Source organism: Aythya fuligula, chromosome 9, assembly GCF_009819795.1.
Source record: "Aythya fuligula isolate bAytFul2 chromosome 9, bAytFul2.pri, whole genome shotgun sequence".
In the NCBI taxonomy this organism is placed as follows: Eukaryota; Metazoa; Chordata; class Aves; order Anseriformes; family Anatidae; genus Aythya; species Aythya fuligula.
This window is the reverse complement of record NC_045567.1, coordinates 2,555,309-2,574,455: the sequence shown is the minus strand read 5'-3', so window position 1 is coordinate 2,574,455 and position 19,147 is coordinate 2,555,309.

Sequence of the window (19,147 nt, the reverse complement as noted above, 5' to 3'; positions counted from 1 at the left end):
CTGTAGTTTTTCTAGGGTATAACTGTTTTGTTTTTTTTTCCATAGATGCATGTTTCCATATGGAAGGAGGTATGTATGGACAGAACCAGAATGTAATGTGATGTGTAAGTCATATATCCTCTATGATACCAGCTGTTGTAAGTCTGGGATTTTCAAAATGTATTACAACACTGAGGTTTGTGAATTCAGGATATCATATGTGCATAACATTATGTTATTTAGTTTTAGAAATCTTATAGTGTCAATAAATCCCAGTAGCATGTGTATCAGTGAGACACTGTAATGTTATACAGCATTCTGTAAATCATTTGAAGAACCACATCAGTAGTCTGATAATGCACAGTTTGGCACAGTGTATTACAGAAAAAATGTGTCAGATTAACATTATTGGTTTTAATTTTCTAAAATTCTCTATTTCAGAACATGAACAATTAGTATTTGCACCCTGAAGAGGTAGAACAGAGCAAAGGTTATAAATGTATTTCTGTTAGCATTTTGAATGCATCTTTTAAAATTTAATTTCAGCTTTTTTTTTTTTTTTTTTAAAGGCTCTTTGAAAGGCATGGTTCTTTTCTTCTTCCTGCCACTATAAAGTTCCTTGTTACGCTTTCAGGAGCAAAGTTACTTTTAACATCCTGCTTCACCTTAACAAACCAAAGCCAGCAATCCTAAAAGATTTACGCCTATGATGAATTATATTATTGAAGCCGATGATTTTACTCACATGAGTAAACTAAAATGTATGTACAATTGTGCAGGATCAGGGCCTAAGTCTAAAGTACTGATCGAGTAAGTTTACGATAGAAATGTAGATAGGTGATTATGATAGAAAATGGGGGATAAAGTTGTAGGAAGAGAATAATTTTGTCCTTGTGAGATACTTAAGTTCTTGTGGCAAAAGAAAATTATGTACTCTGAAACCACTTTTTTTTTTTTTTTTTTTTTTTTTTTTTTTTTTTCTTCTGGCTATCTCCCTTTTTTGTCCTCTGCCAGTTTTGTGGCTGCCGCACTTGCCTGCCTCTTTTCCAGGCAGTTAAGATGCATTCAAGTGTTAATACAATCTAAAAAACTAAATTGTGAACTTATTGGATTAAATGCCATCCATGAAAGACTACTGAGTACCCTGGCCACTCTTTAGTGATTGTCTTTACAGAGCTTTATAGGAGAAATGATGCTGTCTTGTTTTACTTATTACTATTAGAACTACTTCATAAATTTAACAGAAGTAGGCTGAAATATGAGGTTCTTAACAGCTTGAAATCTGTTTGTCTAAGAATATCTTTTAAAGTACCCTAGCCAACACTGAAGAAAGGCTGCTGGCACAGAGAGGATATAAAAGGAAAAGCTTTCCATTGTATCTCAAGTACAAACTTTCTTTGATACCATTCCTGTTACCCTTACCATTTACTCTACTGGTCTCACTGAGCACAGAGGCAAAGCGAGTTTTAGTATTAACCTAATGAAATCATTGTTTGTAGAGATTATTTATCAGTGTCAATAAAGCTCTAGCTGTATACCTTAGGTTGTAAAGGCAAAGGCTCAGCTAGTCAATAAGCACCTTGTGTTGCAGCAAGTAGTTCGCTTTTCTATGCCAGTATGAAATGGATTTAATAATTGGAACCTGCATGCAATTTCCAGGCCTTCTAGTAGCATCAGTATCAGGTAAGGCATCTTAACATAAAGTTAAGAGCCTGTTAGCAAACCTAATGTTTGAGATAGTTATTTCTTCAACCATAAACAAATGTCACTACTGAAAGAAAAATGGAACTGAGATGAGATTTCTAGTTAAAGCAGACACGTGCATCTATGCAATATAGCCATAAAACGATGTGTGATTTTATATGCCTTTAATATCAGCATTAATTTTTTAGAAATAAAATGCTTGTAATACTGTATTGAGAATATTGTTGTTTTCACAGCTTTTAATGATATATATAACATTTTTCTGATCTGGATATCCAGATCTATGATTAAGAGAAGAATGCTCATCTCATTTACATTAAAAAAAAAATATATAAATTGCTTCTTTTATGCTATGATAATCACTTGTATCTTTTTGTCATTAGATTTTTAATATCAAAATATTTAAAATAATTTATACAATAATCAGTTGTTAAAATATTTTATATGTAGGGTTTTTTTTCCTCTATAATAGGATTTAAATTAAGAATTGAGATCTTAGCAACTGTGGCTCATAGTGCCACAGGATGATAAAGTTCTACAATTTCTGATGTTTTTTTTGTTGTTGCTGTTATTGTTTTCAGTTTTGTTTTAACTAAAAGAAAAGCACACTTTTTCCAGTGACAAACCCATCAATTTTGATATCTATGGATAGAAGAAATTACTGGCGTTTATATGAGGAGACATATAACTTGTTATGAGTAAAGGTCATCTATGATCACTTCTTCTTAGAGAGTACATTTGAATCATCGCATTATGATAGCCTTAGGGAGCTTCATAGACACATTAAAGAATGCATGGACAGAAATTGAAAGCAAATTCAATTAAGCATCTGATTTTTTTCTTTAAATTAGCCATTGCATTATTACAATGAATAATTCCAAACCTAGTATCTCATTTAAAAAATAGGCTTGGTTTTTGGGAAAATCATTGATTTGGGAAATGATTTTGGGAAATCATTGTTTGGTGTTTCTCTGACCTTTGTTTACTTAAACTGTCTGAACCTGAGCAAAAGTAGTATAAAATTCTTACCAGTTAGCCCTTTTCAGTTGCAAAATGCGAATAAATACTCGGTGTTCACAAGGGAAGGGAAGTCTCTTGGGCATCTCTTGCCTTTGAAAGAGGAAGGGCCAGACCACGGGGGGTGTCACTGTGTCTCTTACAGTGCAAGTACCTGCTTCCATGGCAAGAATGCAGATAGCTGGTGACATCTTGGTGAAGTACCATTCCCACCATTCTTGAGTTCATTTCCTTTATGTGGCGTGATGTATTGTTCTTAATGCATCTCTTCATCTGTATCCTCTTCTGTTGCCTACACAAAGCAGGCGCGGTTCTGAGTGAAGCCAGCAACTTTCAGGGAAGCTTCATGTTAATTCTCTAGGTTGAACAGACAAAAAGTGCCATAAAGAATAGCTGTCAACAGCAGTTCAGTCAATCTACTTCAACTGGTGAAAGGCTTTGGGGGGAGGGGGGGAAAGCACAGGAAAAAAAATGAGCCTTTTTGAAAGGGCTTCTATATATTTTATGTCATTGGAAAAGCAACAGAACTCTTTGGGGCAGCTGCAGTGGTTAATTTCTCCCTTTCCTGTTGACTGGGTGCAAGCACAATCAGTTCTAATAGTTATTTCGTCCTGCTTGTGGTCTTCATGCATGCTTTTCAGTGCCTGAGTGTTGTTAGTAGGCCAATTTCTTTTAAGTTTTTTGCTTTTTGATTAATGTACACCAATGGCATGCTATTAAAATGTTTGGTTCAAGGGGACTGAAAAGTTTTCTTCTTCTTCAGTACACAAACATTACTTCAAGCTAAACATAACTAATTAATTTTGATGTGTTTTATCAGAGATCTTTACCAAAGCTACATGTTGGCCTATATGATTCATTCAGGTTGTTCTGACAGCTGTATTTAACAGGGTGGAAAGATACAGCAAGACTGAATCACACGCTGTATGCGTATCCTTACGATGGGAGTTCCTCATGATGAATGTTTCTGTGATTCATGTTTTTACAAAGAATGCCAAAGGGATGACTGTGCATGTATCAGTTGTCATAACTTGTAGTTCAGTTAACAATAGTGGAGTAACTGTTTAAAAAAACAGCTATTGTACAGGAACGTTCAGTTAGGTTTGCTTTGCAAGACTTAATGGAAACATGACATAGGATGTGCTAGACATGTCTCGTGATTTTTGAATTGCTGGGGCAAAAGGTCCCAAGTATGCAAGTACGAGCAGATTTGTTGTTGAACAATCCTGTCAGCAAACACTCACACAGAAATACTGGCTATTCTGAATACCTCTGGAACGATGAAAGCTTTCTTTTAACTACATGTACATTGTTAGCCTGCAGTGCTTAGCTACATGTCCCTCTATGGAAATACATGTATATTGATGCAACTACTCGATAAATCCTTCCAATATTCTGGCCTTCTCAGGAAGACAGAGCAGAGTCTGATCACCATGGTGGTTGTTTCTGAGGGTTTGAGCTTGCTTCTGGTGTCATCAGTGTGCAGTTTGTAAGTGGTTTCAGGAATATGAAAGTGCAGAGAAATAAGATGGGAAAAAAGTTATGTTGCATGATGCACTGGGGCAGCTCAGGCAGACTGTTAGGAAATTCTTGTCCAGATCAAATGACTGTGGAGCTGTACCTTGGTATTTCTATGATCAGTGTGGAACTGGTGGGATGATGTCTGCAATGATACCAAATGGGGAGACCCCTAGAGCATTCCTGTTTGTGTGCTTCTTGTGTGAGTGAAGGAATTAAGTTTGTAGTAAAAAGTATGGGTATTTTTTATCATTAACAGTAATAGTTACATCATGTTCATCAAGAACAACTAGCACTAATTATCAGTCCAGCCTGTTCCTCTGTAGTAAGCTGGAGACGTATGCCTAATTTGTAAACAAGCCCAAAAGAATGTTGTTTCTATTCTCAAGACATAATACTGACAGGATACTGTGAACAACAGCAGGAAACTCGCCATTGAGCTTATACAGAAAGACATTGGAAAGAATAGAAATGTCAAATATCGTGTCTGTTTTGTAAGTCTGTTTTATTCTTTCCTAGTTATGCAAGAACTATGAAGCTGGTTTGAAAGCAGTCATTAGGAAAAGAAGTTTATTCTGATGAATACAGGGAATTTTCCTTCTTGTTGTTCTGAAGGTATCTATTTCCTCCCTTCCTACAGACTGACTTCTATCACCCATTAACATTTCTTTGTTAATGCATTTCTGGAGACAGATAAGAGACTATTTTTGACTACAAAACCATGGTGAAATTGGTTTAAAAAAACAAACACAGAGAAACCTTAAAAATGTAATGAGAGATCAACAATTAACTGTTTGGACTGATGTCCAAAAAGATGTAAAATATGACATCAACATACATTGACAATTAGGCTACAGTTTACAGAGTATTTTCCAAAAGCAGAAAAATAAAAAGGGGCTGGTTTTACCTCCCATCAGTTCCTTAGGACAATTACTTGCCTGCAAATAAACTGTACCAGTGGTACGAGCAATTTAAATGAGCATCCACATAGAAGTAAATATTCATCCTAATATTAAGTAAGGTTTGAGAAGACCGATTTAAGTATCCTTCTACCTAGAGTAAAGTCAAAGATTTAAGTCTGGGTGTTTGATTAAGACAGGCTAGCTATGTTTCCAAGACCACATACAAGTATGTAAACTTTTGATTGCCCTTGCTAACACACTGAAAGTGAAAAATGATGGTGCTGAAATCTGGAACCCAGCATCAAACTAATGAGCTGTCAAAACACACTTGCACTAAAATATTTAAGGTAAAGCATTAAAAAGTACAAACTCTGAGAGATTGTGAAAAGGTTGTGTAATTATTAGATATTTATAGATCTATTGATACTCAGATCTGGTTTTATTTAATAAATAGTGCAAGCAGCAATATTCTCATCATTAAAAAAAATAATATTAAATTTGTATTTTAAAGTCCTGATATTTAGAAAAATAATGCAACTTAAATGTGGGCAGCTATTTTCTATAGCTGTATTGAACAACTGCATCTTTTCATGCTATGTAGAAGAAGAAATTCCAAAATGTGTTCTGTATTAAATGGTAAAGACAATTCATATGCTGCTTAAATAATCTGTTAATGATATGTTGTCTGAGTCATTCTAAGAATCAGTAGTTCATCATGCTTTCCTCTCAGTGTACGAGATCCCATAATGAGAATTTGCTGTTAAATCAAGTAATAGACAAGTATTCAAATACCAGTTTTTCTGAATTTCCCCCAGGTCATTTTTCTCATTTTTACAGCTCTGTGGTGAACATGTTTTTGTTTCCCTCCCCATCTCTCTGTGTCAATTCTGAATCAAACCGTTTTCTTTTTGATGTCACTGAAAATGTGGTGACAGATGCTGGATGACACGGCCTCTTAATTCATGAATTCAAGCTAATCCAGAATCTGCTGCCCATGAGAACTAATAACAAATATGTACTCTTATATTCAGTCTTACTTCGGACTCCTATGTTACCCAAGTTCTAAGCAGGGAAAGGAATAAAGAAATGGATAATGTCTTTATAATTTTCCATATGCCTTGTACAGAGAATAGTGGATCAAGTGTTTTAAACAAAGGAAGGAAGGAAACTTTGGTTTCTTGCCAAGAGATTGAAACCTCCTGATCTCTTACCGAGCTAGCTTATTTTGCTGCCAACAAGCAGTTTCCTTGCCTTAAGCAGCTCCTTTTCATCTGGGAAACTAACAGCAGTGAGGGAAGCAGGCTGCAGAATGGCACCACTGTAAGAATTTGCTTAACATATGGATTGATTCACTTCCAAATTTAAATATGGACCAGCAAACACACAGCATTGCGGCCGTGGGGTATTCTCAGCTGGTTCATTACCAACTTGTACTTTTTTCTCTTAAGTAGATAAAAGTTGCTGCTTTTGTGAATGTTGATCTCGTACCACACGGAAACTGTTTAACCACTTTTACTGTTGAATTAAATATGACTCTGATTTTCAGAAGTCCATATATTCCGTTCTTTTAAAAATACTGAGATTTACTGAATCTAAGCAACTGTACTCCTCCAAAGTGTTTTCTGGAAGAAGAAAAGCCAGATTAATTGAATGCATTAGTTCTGAAACTTGGCCTTCCCCCAAAGTGGTGAATTAGTTATGATGCAGTTTACACTGTATCTTCAGGGCTCATGCTAGTGACTTCAGAGCAATCTCTAAGCAGAAGTGGGCTATAAATCAAAGATACTTTAAGTTCTTAGACATTTTGCATGCCTTTGTTTCAGTGAGAAGGCGAAGATGTTTGGTAAAGTCTGAAGTCAAAGAAAGTCCATGTAGCTGTAATCTGTGACAGTATGACAAGGTTTTTATGCTAATAAAGCCACGAACAGACGTGTGATTAAATTATCTTCTCTTTACCCCTTGAATATAAATTCTGTGCATCCCTTGAGCCTTTTGTCCCAATCATATTTATGCAGGACTAATTGAGAGATCAGTCAGGTAAATGTATCTGTTTAGTCCCTAGCATAGAGCTAAAATAGAGGGAAAGTTTTTATTTTGAGAATTATAAATTAAAACAATAATGGAAATCATTATTTTTGAGGGGAGGAAGTTGTAATTAGTGGGCTTTATGAAAAAACATCCTCAGTTTTTGTCTACTCTCCCTGAATCTCAGGTAGCTCCTCTGAGACCCTTGTTTTTTCTGGATAGACACAAGGATACTTTGTTATTCAGGGACCCATGGAACAGCTGTTGCTCCAGAACTGTTATTCCAAAATGACCATAATCTTGACCGTTAGCTGGAAAATAAGCATTTTAAAATTAATTTAAGACAGGATATACAGGGCTTTAAATCTTCATTTTAATCAGGAATGGCAGCAAATGCATTAATTGTGTTTTGTTCCTCCAATCTTCCGGTAAGGAAAAAAAAATAGTCATTCTGTAAAAGCTATTATTTTAAGCAAACAATGAATACATATATATATTTTTTTTTTACAATAGCAAGAGAGGAAATGCTGTCTGAATCTTTTTAACAAGCTTGCAAATAGATTCTAATTTATAGTAAACCAGGTGAACAATCCTTTTTTATTTTTATTTTTTCCTTTATGTAGCTAGCAGACTGCATTTAAGTCTTGTACCAGTAGAACTGATAAAGAATGAAGAAACAGTATTTCAGACTTTAACATATATCTTTAGGTCACCCAGATGACATGAAAATAGATAGACCATTCAGAAGAAAATAATGTATTTTCCAACAATAATTGAAAAACATTATTTAGCCTACAACCATAAGGATAAAACCAGACCATCTAACTTCATACTAAGTAAACTGCAATGAACTTTGTGTATTCATCTCTAGAAGGTTGATTTACCTACCAATTTTGTAGTTGCTTAATGTATGATTTAAAGATTATTGCATAGCCCTTTGTACAATTTTTTTTTCTAGTGAAAACATGTTATTGTCATCTTAAATGGCTTTTATTATATAAGCAATAGGGAGGGTAACAGGGAGGAAAAAAAGACACTCGAACAGCTTGAGAGCACAATATTTGTGCTCAGTAGAACTCAATTAAAAAATCTTTTTATTACAAGAGTCTTTGTGGGCACAGATGCTTATCTGTATAGTTCTGAGTGATACCCTAAGGATTTCTTGAAGGCTGTTCTGCTGCTTCAAGTTCAGACAGCAGCATTTCTGTTTACTTTGTGCTTAATGTCAACCCTTTTTGGAGCAGGGAAGACTTTTATGAAAGAGAAAGTTAGAAAAAACATTTGTAACTGTGCAGTAGGAAATGTGTTTAGGATTGCACATACCCTTAAGAAAAAAATAGTCCCTCTTCTTATCTGAGCAACAGCTATGAGCTCTAGTAAAGGAATACTTCATGTTTCCAGATGCCAAAGGGATTTATTCTGAAAAAAAAAAAAAGTTTAAAAACAAGACAAGATGTACACTGAACCCAGCACTACTGGACTCAAACTGGGAAGAAAAAAAAAAAAAAAAGTAATATGAAAGGAGGATTTTTTTAATTAATTGGAATCTTAATCAGCTAATTGTCTCTAGAAACTGAACTATTATGTACAATTTGACCTAAAAGAAGTGGAAATCATATGTCTAAGAAACAGCAGAGTATGCATGTCAGGATTTTATCTTTATTGGTATTACAAAAACAAAGTTAGAATACAAGAGATTTTTTTTTTTTATTATTTATTTTTTTTTGTCTCCAGACTTGACAATCATATCATAAATAACAGGGAAAGTTTCTGTAGGACTGAAAAACAGTGGAGACCATGTTTGACTATTTAAAAGCTATTTGTTGTCAGGAATTTATCTTCTGGGTTTAGATTTTAGGTGATCCTTATTGATCCTTATTGAATCTTTTCCTGCTGTGTTGTTGAAGAACTCAAATAATAGAGGATGTACTAAAACAGAATAGAGAAAACTATCTGAAGAGTTATGGCTAAATTAATTTCAGGAATTAATCTTCTCTTACCAGGAATATGTGTGCGTGTGTGTATATATATATGTAATGTGTATATATATATCATATATATCTTGTACACATGAATACATATTATATGTGTATATAATATACATATATATTATACATAACATTATATGTATGTATAATACAATAATTTGCAAAAAACCTCCTGCCTGCTGTGCCTTACTGGATAAATCCCTCTACTCAATTTTGCCTTCTGTTGGAGCAACTTCCAGCAGCCTCCTAATCTGTATGGAATTTACAGAGCTCCCTATTGAGTTTCTAGAGAAACACCCTAAGTCTGGGTCCGAGCCTTTTCTCTGCTGTAAGCAAACCGTTTTATTCATTTCAGCTTTCCTGCCCATTGCTCCCTGCTTGCTGTGCCTCTGCCTGCCCTCCCCACCCTCTGCACCAGAGCTGCTTCTCCGGAAGGGTCAAAGCTTCTCCAGGCAGCTTCGTGTCCTCAGAAGGCTGCAGCAAGAATAAGAGAAAAGGTAGTCGAAGGTGGTCTGCCAATCTGCTCCCTTCAGATGCTCTGCTCCATTTAGATAAAATACACACTTAGAATCTATGCATAAGCCAGAAACAAATAAATTAAGCGCAATCTTTGCCCCATTTTAATTATCTTTAACACTTTAGTGTTATTGTTGCACCTGTATTTTGATCACAGGATAAGAAATTTGTAAGAAATGTAATTAAAATGTAAAGATGATGATAAAAGTAACAGAATACAGTTTTGTAAATAAATACCGTGCGGAAAATTAAAATGATATAATTTTTGCAGCAAGACAAAAAAAAAATATTGCAAAGGTCATGCCTGAGAATTGCAGTGAAGGCACAAAGTCAGCTTTTGTGTCTTAATTCTAAGAAATGGCAGTAATGGCAAAACCTGAATCTGACTGACTCCCCACAAATCTAGAATTTCTTAAGTCTGTGTTCAAGAACACGATTTAAGAATAATTATTGACTGTTCCTTTTGCAGCATAAACGATTCATCCGCTGAGCTTCCAATTTGTGGCTTTATTTGTCTTCTGGTTTATTTAAGGGTACGTATATGTAGATCAGCATATGTAGCTAAGATGGACTGGGTTTCTTAATGATTAAATGAAGAGGCCTAATTTAATATAAACATTTAAACTAAGCCTTCTTCTAAGAATGCTTTAAAATACAGAACACGTATATGCAAGACATTATAGCTGCCCTACCTAGACTTTACTGTGGGTATTGATGTAGTGACTTAAGATAGTAACAAAGATCTGGTCTCTCTGAGATTATCTCAACCACTTGAAAATTACTGAAGGGGAGAGAACAGGTATAACTGTATTTCAAGGTCAAACTTGAGGCAGATGTTGAGTATTTCCTGTTGTAGTTTTATTTGAACACTGGGAAATACATAATGAATCCCAGAAATCTGCTGTACAACACACGTGATGTTAAGAACATGAGTTCATTGCCAGTTGTCCTCCAAAACACCCTATGCAAATACCATTTCCCCTTCTGTGACTGCAGTGTTTAAAATGTGATTAACGCTGTATTTTTCTGCTATAGATACACAACAGGACAACAACAGTCATTCCTCTCTACTGTTGGTGTTAATAACCTTCTTTTATGTGCCAAATTTCAGTAGTCCAAGCTGACATGAAGTGCTAGATTAGTGGCTTTACAGCAGCCTTGAGTCATGTGCAATGCAGTAACAACTATGTTCAGTGTAAGTTTAAATACTAACAACCAGTCTTTATAGCACATACAACCTGCAGTTCCTTCATGAACTTCATATATTGTCCTCCTCCACACAGAGGAAGACTGCACTGTGATTTCTACCAGAAATCAGAACCAGGATGACTGTAAGTACTTTGCTTTATTTGGATTATGGCATTATTTAAAAAAATAAAAATAAAAATCCATTTCTATGGTCCTAAATTTGTTAACAAATAGATCTCTCATATATAATCAATATGTTGTGGACTGAATGTTATAATATGCAATTACGTTTGCACAAATCTATGCAGATGGGCTTTTATTATAAATTACTTTTTCTTCTGTTAGCAAACAGTTTAGCAAATAAATAAAAAATGAAGATTGATGGTATTATAATAACAAAGTACCCATTACAATTACAGCAGGAGAAATTTGAAAAGAAAAAAAAAAGTAGATTTTTTTTTTTTTAATACTCATTCTTTCTGTAGTTAGATTTATTTTCTCATAGGCTCTGTGACCAAAATAGACTACATTTTGACAGTTTTTTTTTTTTTTTTTTTTTTTTTAAACTTTTCACTGGGCTAAACTCCTGTTCCTCCTACTCAAAAACTATTCCTGTATGGGAAGTATCCCAGGAGGTGGCATGGGGGAATAGAATGGGGAGAAGACATAGCAGTTTTACTTACATGAGCACTTGAGCCTGGATTTTTCTTGTTTTTAATCTGAAGTATAAATGTGCAAAAAACTTTCTCTGAGCCACTATGTATTTAAAACCCTGTATTTTACCATCATCTGGTAGAAACCACTGCTGCTCTTAGAGTATATAGAGAACATCTACAAGTCACATTTTAAGTATGTTTTTCTTTCAAAAGATTGTGTCTGGTAGTAGGTGGCAAAATGAACATTTTTAAATTGCATTATGGTTAGGAGAGAAGGAAGGCCTGTCGTATATGTGGGTTCTAAAGTGAGAGAAATTGCAAAATAAAATTTAGAAATAATTTTAAAACTTTATTGGCAGCCCTTTTGGGAAAATCCAGTAGCTTTTACTGGGAATTAAACCTGTAGGGGCCTGCAGAATGAGCATAGAGGTATTAGTACTTTTGATCCTCTTTTACATCATTTCTATAGAATTTGTTTATAAAAATATATTATAGATGACAAAGTGTATCTACTGCTCTTTCAAAAACAAATCTACTTAAAAACCAAAATAATCAGTTAGGAGGTTATGATTTTGTTTAAAATTATTTAATAATTTTCTGTAAGGCTAATGTAATCTTACAAAAAGGCTGTAAGAAGTCAGACCAAAAATAGAGTAATGGTGGAATTCCCACACAGTTAAACTGGTTAAAAAAAAAAAAAAAAAAAAAAAGCTGACTATGATTTTCCATTTTCAAAAGTTCTCTTTTTTTTCAAACTTCCTCTTGCATAATCATATAAATAAACAGACTGATTGCATAGCTTCAACATTAACATTTTCTCAATTTAAAAGTCTTGTGACTTTGTGTGTCATTCCATGACTGTACTTGCTATAGGTGTGCTCCCTACGACTGAATAAATCAACAGATGGATTCAGGACACTACTGAAAAAATGCTGAGCATCTTCATTATCTTTTATGGTTAATGAGAGATGAAAGTGCTTAGCCTTTTAACAAATCTAGTTCTATAGTTTTCATGGAGTGGGAGAAATATTTATAAAGAGTTAGTAAATAACCTCAAATACATTAGTCAAGAGCTGTTCCTATATACCAGCTGGTTTAAATATTTTTTAGTTCAGTATGCACACTATTGTGCACACTAGTATGCACAATAATGCACACTATTTTGATTAGGAAATAAAATGAAACATGCCCTGAATAAGTAGGTTATAATATATTTCTTATCAGTTAAAGGAATACTACAGGGCAATGGTTTATATAATACAGTGAACTTTCTGCTAAACGATACATAAAAGCTAGCTTGCTCTATTTTTTTTAGCTAATGTATGCTCAGAAGGACTAATAATAGGCCTTATGAATCACAAGCATTCATTAAGCCAACAGATGTTTTAAAAACACAACAGTTGAGATCTCGACTGTTTGAAGTGAACATGTAAATGAACATGCTTAAAAAATACTGAATCCTTTAAAAACATTACAATAATATGCTACTAAATATTTAAGATCATTTATTCTATGCAAAACCAAGTTTTAATTACTTGATTAGTTGAAACATCTTTCAAGACCAAACTTAAACCCGTCTTCTTGGTTTTGAAATGAATTTGGAATGCTTCACTCCCTCATGATCGTCCCCAGGGAAAACGGGACAGTCTCACCCATGTTTGTTTTCTTAGGAAGGCACAGTTTAGGCATATGATTTGGTTTTCAATAAAGAGACGTTTTTTACTTAGTTATCCAGCTGGCTTGATATGGGTACAATTAAATCAAGCGATTTGTTCAGGATCACTAAGTGAATCGGTAACTTGACTGGCAGAAGAAAATTGGACTGGGAAAACTGAAAATACCAGTTCCCATCGCAGAAGTTTCTCGGTAGCACTTAAGTAAATTAGAGGGGTAACTTACTGTGTTTCACAGTCATCTGCACAAACCACCAGGATTGTATAGACTAAATTTACATCACTAGAGAAATGTAGACAGAGAAGGAAAACTGAATGGAAAAAAAAAAATTAACACTTTCATGTGATAGATATCTAAACAGATATACCGGATAAAAAAGAACAGATGTTAAATGAAAATTTGTCTTCCAAAGCTATTCGGTTTTGTAGGTATCACTTTTAGGGGAAAAGTTCAGCTGTGTCATGAACCTTTCATGTTTATCTTTAGCTATTTATTTTACGAATCTATATGAACTGTAATTCAAGGATTTTTCTAATTTACAGATATTCAAAGTTCCTTTGTGTGTTTTTAAAAATTATTTATCTTTTCCTATTTTTGACAACTTACAGATTTGTCAATGTTATCATGAGACTGTCATGTTGGTATGATACCAGCATTTTTAACAATAAGGTTAATTAATGCACATGGTTTTTGCCTTTTGCATGCATATATTACTGATCAGAATAATAACTTGGCATCTTCAGTGATGACAGGGCAATCAGACATGCACATGGGCTCACAATTAGCATCACAAACTTTGCTGATAGTGTTTAGTGGTAGTAAATGCTTATTGAAATTCAGCATTTTCCAATTTAGTTTCAGGGGCAGGACGTGAATGCACTGCAGTGAGGACAGAGACTCCTGCAATTGCTTTCTACCGTCTCCTTTCTTCCAGACCATACCTCACTTATCCAGGCCTCTCATTCCCTCTAGCATCAATTTTTCACCAGTTCTTCGTCTTTCTGGAGTCTTCATTTCAGCCTTCGTCTCCTGGCTTAGCCAGTGCTCGCTTTCTCCTTGGCCTGCTGCCTGCGTCCCCTGCTGAACTCAGGATGTGGTTCTGCCAATCTAATTGTGGGCTGCTACTGAAAGGGGTAGTCCCATTCCTCCGACTGTCTCCCCTGGTCTCCCTTGTGAGCTGAGTCAGGGAATTATACTTGTGTGATTAGTTTTCTTTCAGGTCAGCTTTCTGAATCAGGTCATCATGGGGTAGAATGAACACCAGTGCTAAAAATCATAGCCAGGGTGGGAGAGCACAGCAGAGTAGGGAGAGAACGGACCACCTTTCAGCAGCACAATTAACATGAGTTTCATCGTTAAACTCCATTTTTAGCCCCAGACTCCTTACCCTGCCTTTCCTGTATGTCATCCCCCAACATTAGCCCCTCCTTCTACTGCTTTTCCACTTGTCCTTGCCCTTTCTGCCTCTGTTGCAGTTGCCAAACATCTCAGCTGCTTTTTCTGCCTCAGTCCTTGTACTTCCCCCGTCTCCTGCAGGAGAGACTGGACCTTGTCAGTAACAGTGCCTCACTCAATTATCACTGACAAAGTATTAGCTAAAAACGGGAGAAAAAATGCTTCAGCAATTAAGAAAGATACCTTATTATTATAAACTTTTCTCAAACCAGCTTTAAGAAGCTCTTTTATTTATCTGTGAAAAAAAATAAGAAATTGAATTCTGACTGCTTGTGTTATAAATGGGACAAAAAGCCTAATAGTTATGGAGTTAAATTCCTACAAATTGAGCTTTCCTCATTTCAAGTCCTTTGTATTAAAAACAAGCAGTGAAATAGTTTTCAACAATAGTTAGAGGCTTTTTTTCCTACTGTAAACAAATGCTGGCCAAAAGTCTCCTCTGCATAATGCAAGTCGACTCCCATTGACTTAACAGGAGTTGTTGCTTTATATATGAGAGCAGAATCTTGTCTCTGTGAATAAAGGAGTTTTTTCAAGAGTGAGGGGCCTCTGCACAATGAATGTATTTTTACCAGCCCTTTCTGATTTACTGGCAAACTACCAAACATAAGAACTGTTTCTGTAGTTTTTTTACTCTCACAATGACAGAAATTTTCTTTATCATTTTTAGTGGGAAGTCCTTTGTGTGTTTTTTTTTGTTTGTTTGTTTGTTTGTTTGTTTTTTTTGTTTCCCTCATTAAAATGTGTGTTTTATGTTTCTTGGTATTTTGTACAATGAATTAGAATATTTCTCAGTCAAAATATTTTTGAAGATAGTCCTCCCAAATTTATCGATTATCTTCTAGTCCCAGTTTTAAACTAGCTAAGGAAAAAACAAACAGATTTGGGTCTAACTTAGGGGTACATCTCTTGCAGTTTGAAAGCTGCTTTGGAACTAAGCTAGACAGACCCCTGTGGAAGTCACAGGGAGCTATCCAAGTGATGCCAGCATTGTGTCTTGGTGTGGTATACCCTAGACACACAACTAGAAAAGAAGTAGGCAGCTTTATAGTCATCAGGAATCATCCAATGGACTTTTAGCAACATGAAATAAATTTATCTTGTGCTGAAGAACTGCCCTCTGTAGAGTTTTCTGGACCGTAAACTATAGCAATCTTGCTATTTTATTTTCATCCCAGAGCTGTGCTTGACAATTAAAAAAAGAACTTGGCAGATATCTTTCCAAAATTGATATTTTAAAAGTTTGGATTTTTATTGTCTTACATTTTTAACATTTTTAAGTCAAAGTGGTTTTCTTCACATTGCACTTTTGAAAATACACACTACTAATTAAACTCTTACAAAGATCAGACGTGTAGATAAAACTGCCTCTCCAGAGAAATAGGAAAGAGTAATGAGTCAAACTGTAAGGCAATGAGTGCAAACTGTAAGAGCGGGTAAGTTAAAGGGAGCCCAAACTTGATGATCGATCTCTAGGCATCCATATTCACAACAACCAGAGTTACTTGTTTGTTTCTCTCTAAGGAACCCAAACAAAAATTTCAGTAAGCATCTGACTAAACAAGAGCAAAAACTCAGTGGACTGCAGAGACCATTGGTCTTGCTCTCTGGTCAGTGTTTGCAAGTACCTGATAATGCTTCTGACCTAGAATGTTGCATTGCAGTGGGACTTTATATTAAGGAAAGCCTTGCTGCCTAGCCGCACACAACTGGATTTCTTCAAAAGCTGAATTAAAACCTGCCTTGAAAAAGGATATCTAATCTCATGTTTAAAGCCTAAGCAAAGGTATACCCAGTATCTCTCCTGATATAAACCATTGCAATATTTAATTGCCCTCACGGTCAGGAAATGTCAACATTAGGTTTGTCTAGCTACAGGTTCCAACAAATGGGCACCTTTCTGCCTGTGTCAGCAAGGTTGAAAAGGTCATACTATCAAGATTTATTTTCTGTATATAAACACCTATTCAAAGTAATCAAGTCCCTTGTCATTTTTTTTTTCTTTAAAAAGTTGGATAGTTTGAAATGTGTATGCTTTGTATTGTACAGGCTTGTTTTCTGTTCCTTGGATCATTTTTCAGTACTCTGAACTATTGCTAATATTTCCATTTTTCTCTTAGTATAAATATCAGAAGTGGATGCAGGTTTTTTAGTGTTTCTTCACCAATGTGTGCGCAGAGACCTTATTTCTAGAAGACAACTTTTTATATGCACTAGATTGCATTAGTTCTTTTTGCCACAGCATTGCTTGTGCTTTGCTGAACAAGTGATTCTTCCAAGTCTTTATTTGAGCCACTGCTTTTGTAGCCATAGTCTACTCATCCCTTACACATCTGCTTGCATTTGTGTAGATGTATTGGATTGAAATATATGATTCAGATAAATCTGTAAAAATACTTTCCTCCTTACTTATTACCACACTGATCTTTCTATTCCTACTAAACATTACCTCCAATGGCTTTATGTAACCATCTAGACTACTAACACAAAATACTAGCTGAGGAATCAGCATCCTAAAGGATGCCACTAGAAATGCATCAGCTCGTTGACATCTTGCCAGTGACAGTTGCATTTTGAAATGTCAGTGAGCCAGTTTTTAGGCCAGTTATTCCTTCATAAATCAGGTGTTTTGAATCAAAATGTCTGGTGGCACTACACCAATGGCTTGGAGAAATCCAAGTTCAAAATGGAAGAAGTGCAATTAGTTTTATCAGCCGAATGTTTAATTATTTAAAAATAAAGATCTCTGTTCCTACTTGTCAGGGCCCTGAGGGCACTAACGGGCACTGATTGCTCTGGCCAGTCTCACCAGGCCCTCACCCCATGGCCCAGGCACCCCATTTCACTCAGCCTGGGGCCACCAGAAGGGTGCTGGTGTCCAGCCCTGACTGTGCCTGTGCCAGACATGGGCCCTGCTGCTCTGGTCTGTGACCACGGGGCTGCTGCTGAAGACCTACCTCATTGCTGTGGGCTTGCCTGTCCTCTGGGCTCGTGGCTGTTCCCCGGGCCTACCCTGCTGCCTTTCCCCAGCCTCGGGGGTCCCTGTGGCTGCCAGCCCCTGAGGGCTGCTGGCCTGTGCTGCACCCTGACCCTGCTCATGCAAAGGGTAACATAGGTCTGGAAGGGATGTAGGCTGTCAGATGCTGCCCCTGTGATTGCAGCTAGTTGTACAGCAGACAGTGCTATTGCCAATCCTTACATTTTATTAAGGAAGACTGGAGTGTGGATTGACCTTTCCATTATTTTACCTGTGTCTAACTAATGGGTTTGTATTTCCATGAGTCAAAACATTTACCCTTTTGCATCTCGGGAACTGTTTGATTTTTGATGGGAATGAGGATCCATCAAGGCAGGCTGGGCTCTATGAGACTGTTTTGGAAACTGGAGTGTAACAGCTATAATAGTCAAACTAACCTTTGAACTCAATGGAGCAGAGCACAGAAGGCTTCCTGGTTTTTGTGGGCATACCAAAGGTGGTTGCAGGATATTAGTTGCTCTAATATTTAGTTTACATTTTCTGTAATGTTTTGCATATATTCATATTTACAGATGTTGGTATTTCAGCATGATCATTTTTTTGAGGCAACCTGTTTTTTTACCTGTATTATTTCCCCCATCTTTGTATCTATCTAGTAAACTTTAATGTCATTCAGTCAATATGGTGCCCCATCTAAAATATATGACTATAGGCACATTTTGCTGACATACTGTTCCTTAAAGAGTGCAGGATACCTATTTGAATAAACTGTGACAAATATTTCAGCAAAGCAGTCACTATAATGAAATGACATTCAGTCTTCTGCTTGGTGACATTTAAAGGAACAAAGAAATATGGGGATGACATATTTTTGGCCTTAAAAGGAATATATTAGCTGATCAGTGTGGCATAGGGTAAGTAGTAAGTGATATATTATTTTTCTGCTGTTGTTTTACAGCAAATGGAGTTATTTAGATGATGTACTGTAACAGAAGAAAAGGGAATATTGTAGTCTGACAGGAGGCAAATGGGTTTATTCTATTTTATGCTTCGTATTTACAGCTTTCTGGCATGAATGACACTGCAAATGTTATAAAGATTTAAAGTAACCAGGCTGATAAATACTAAATTATTCTTGTTTAAGACATCACTTACAGTGTTGCATGTACATTTTAGGGATGTTATCTTAGCTTTTTCACTCAGGTTTGTTCTCTGGTGCATCAACCGACTATTTTAACAGGAGGGCTGCTGCATCAAAGCAGCTCTTCAGTGAGTTTTGCAGAGCCCCCACCCCATGCTCTGTTACTTGCCGGCTGATCGCTGTCTGAGGGAGCTGGGGGCTGATCCTGCGCTTCCAGGGGGGAGACGGGGGAGGCTTTTTGTGCTTGTTGGGCTTCGACCGCTAGGAGCGTGGCACCAAATGAGGTTCTGAGGGCAAAGCAGCCCCGTTATCCGCACCTCGGCTGTATTTTTTAGCCCTCCCGCCTGCCCCCAGCAGCGCGGCGACCCGGGCCCCGCGCGGCACCTGCGCCCCTTCTCCCCGACATG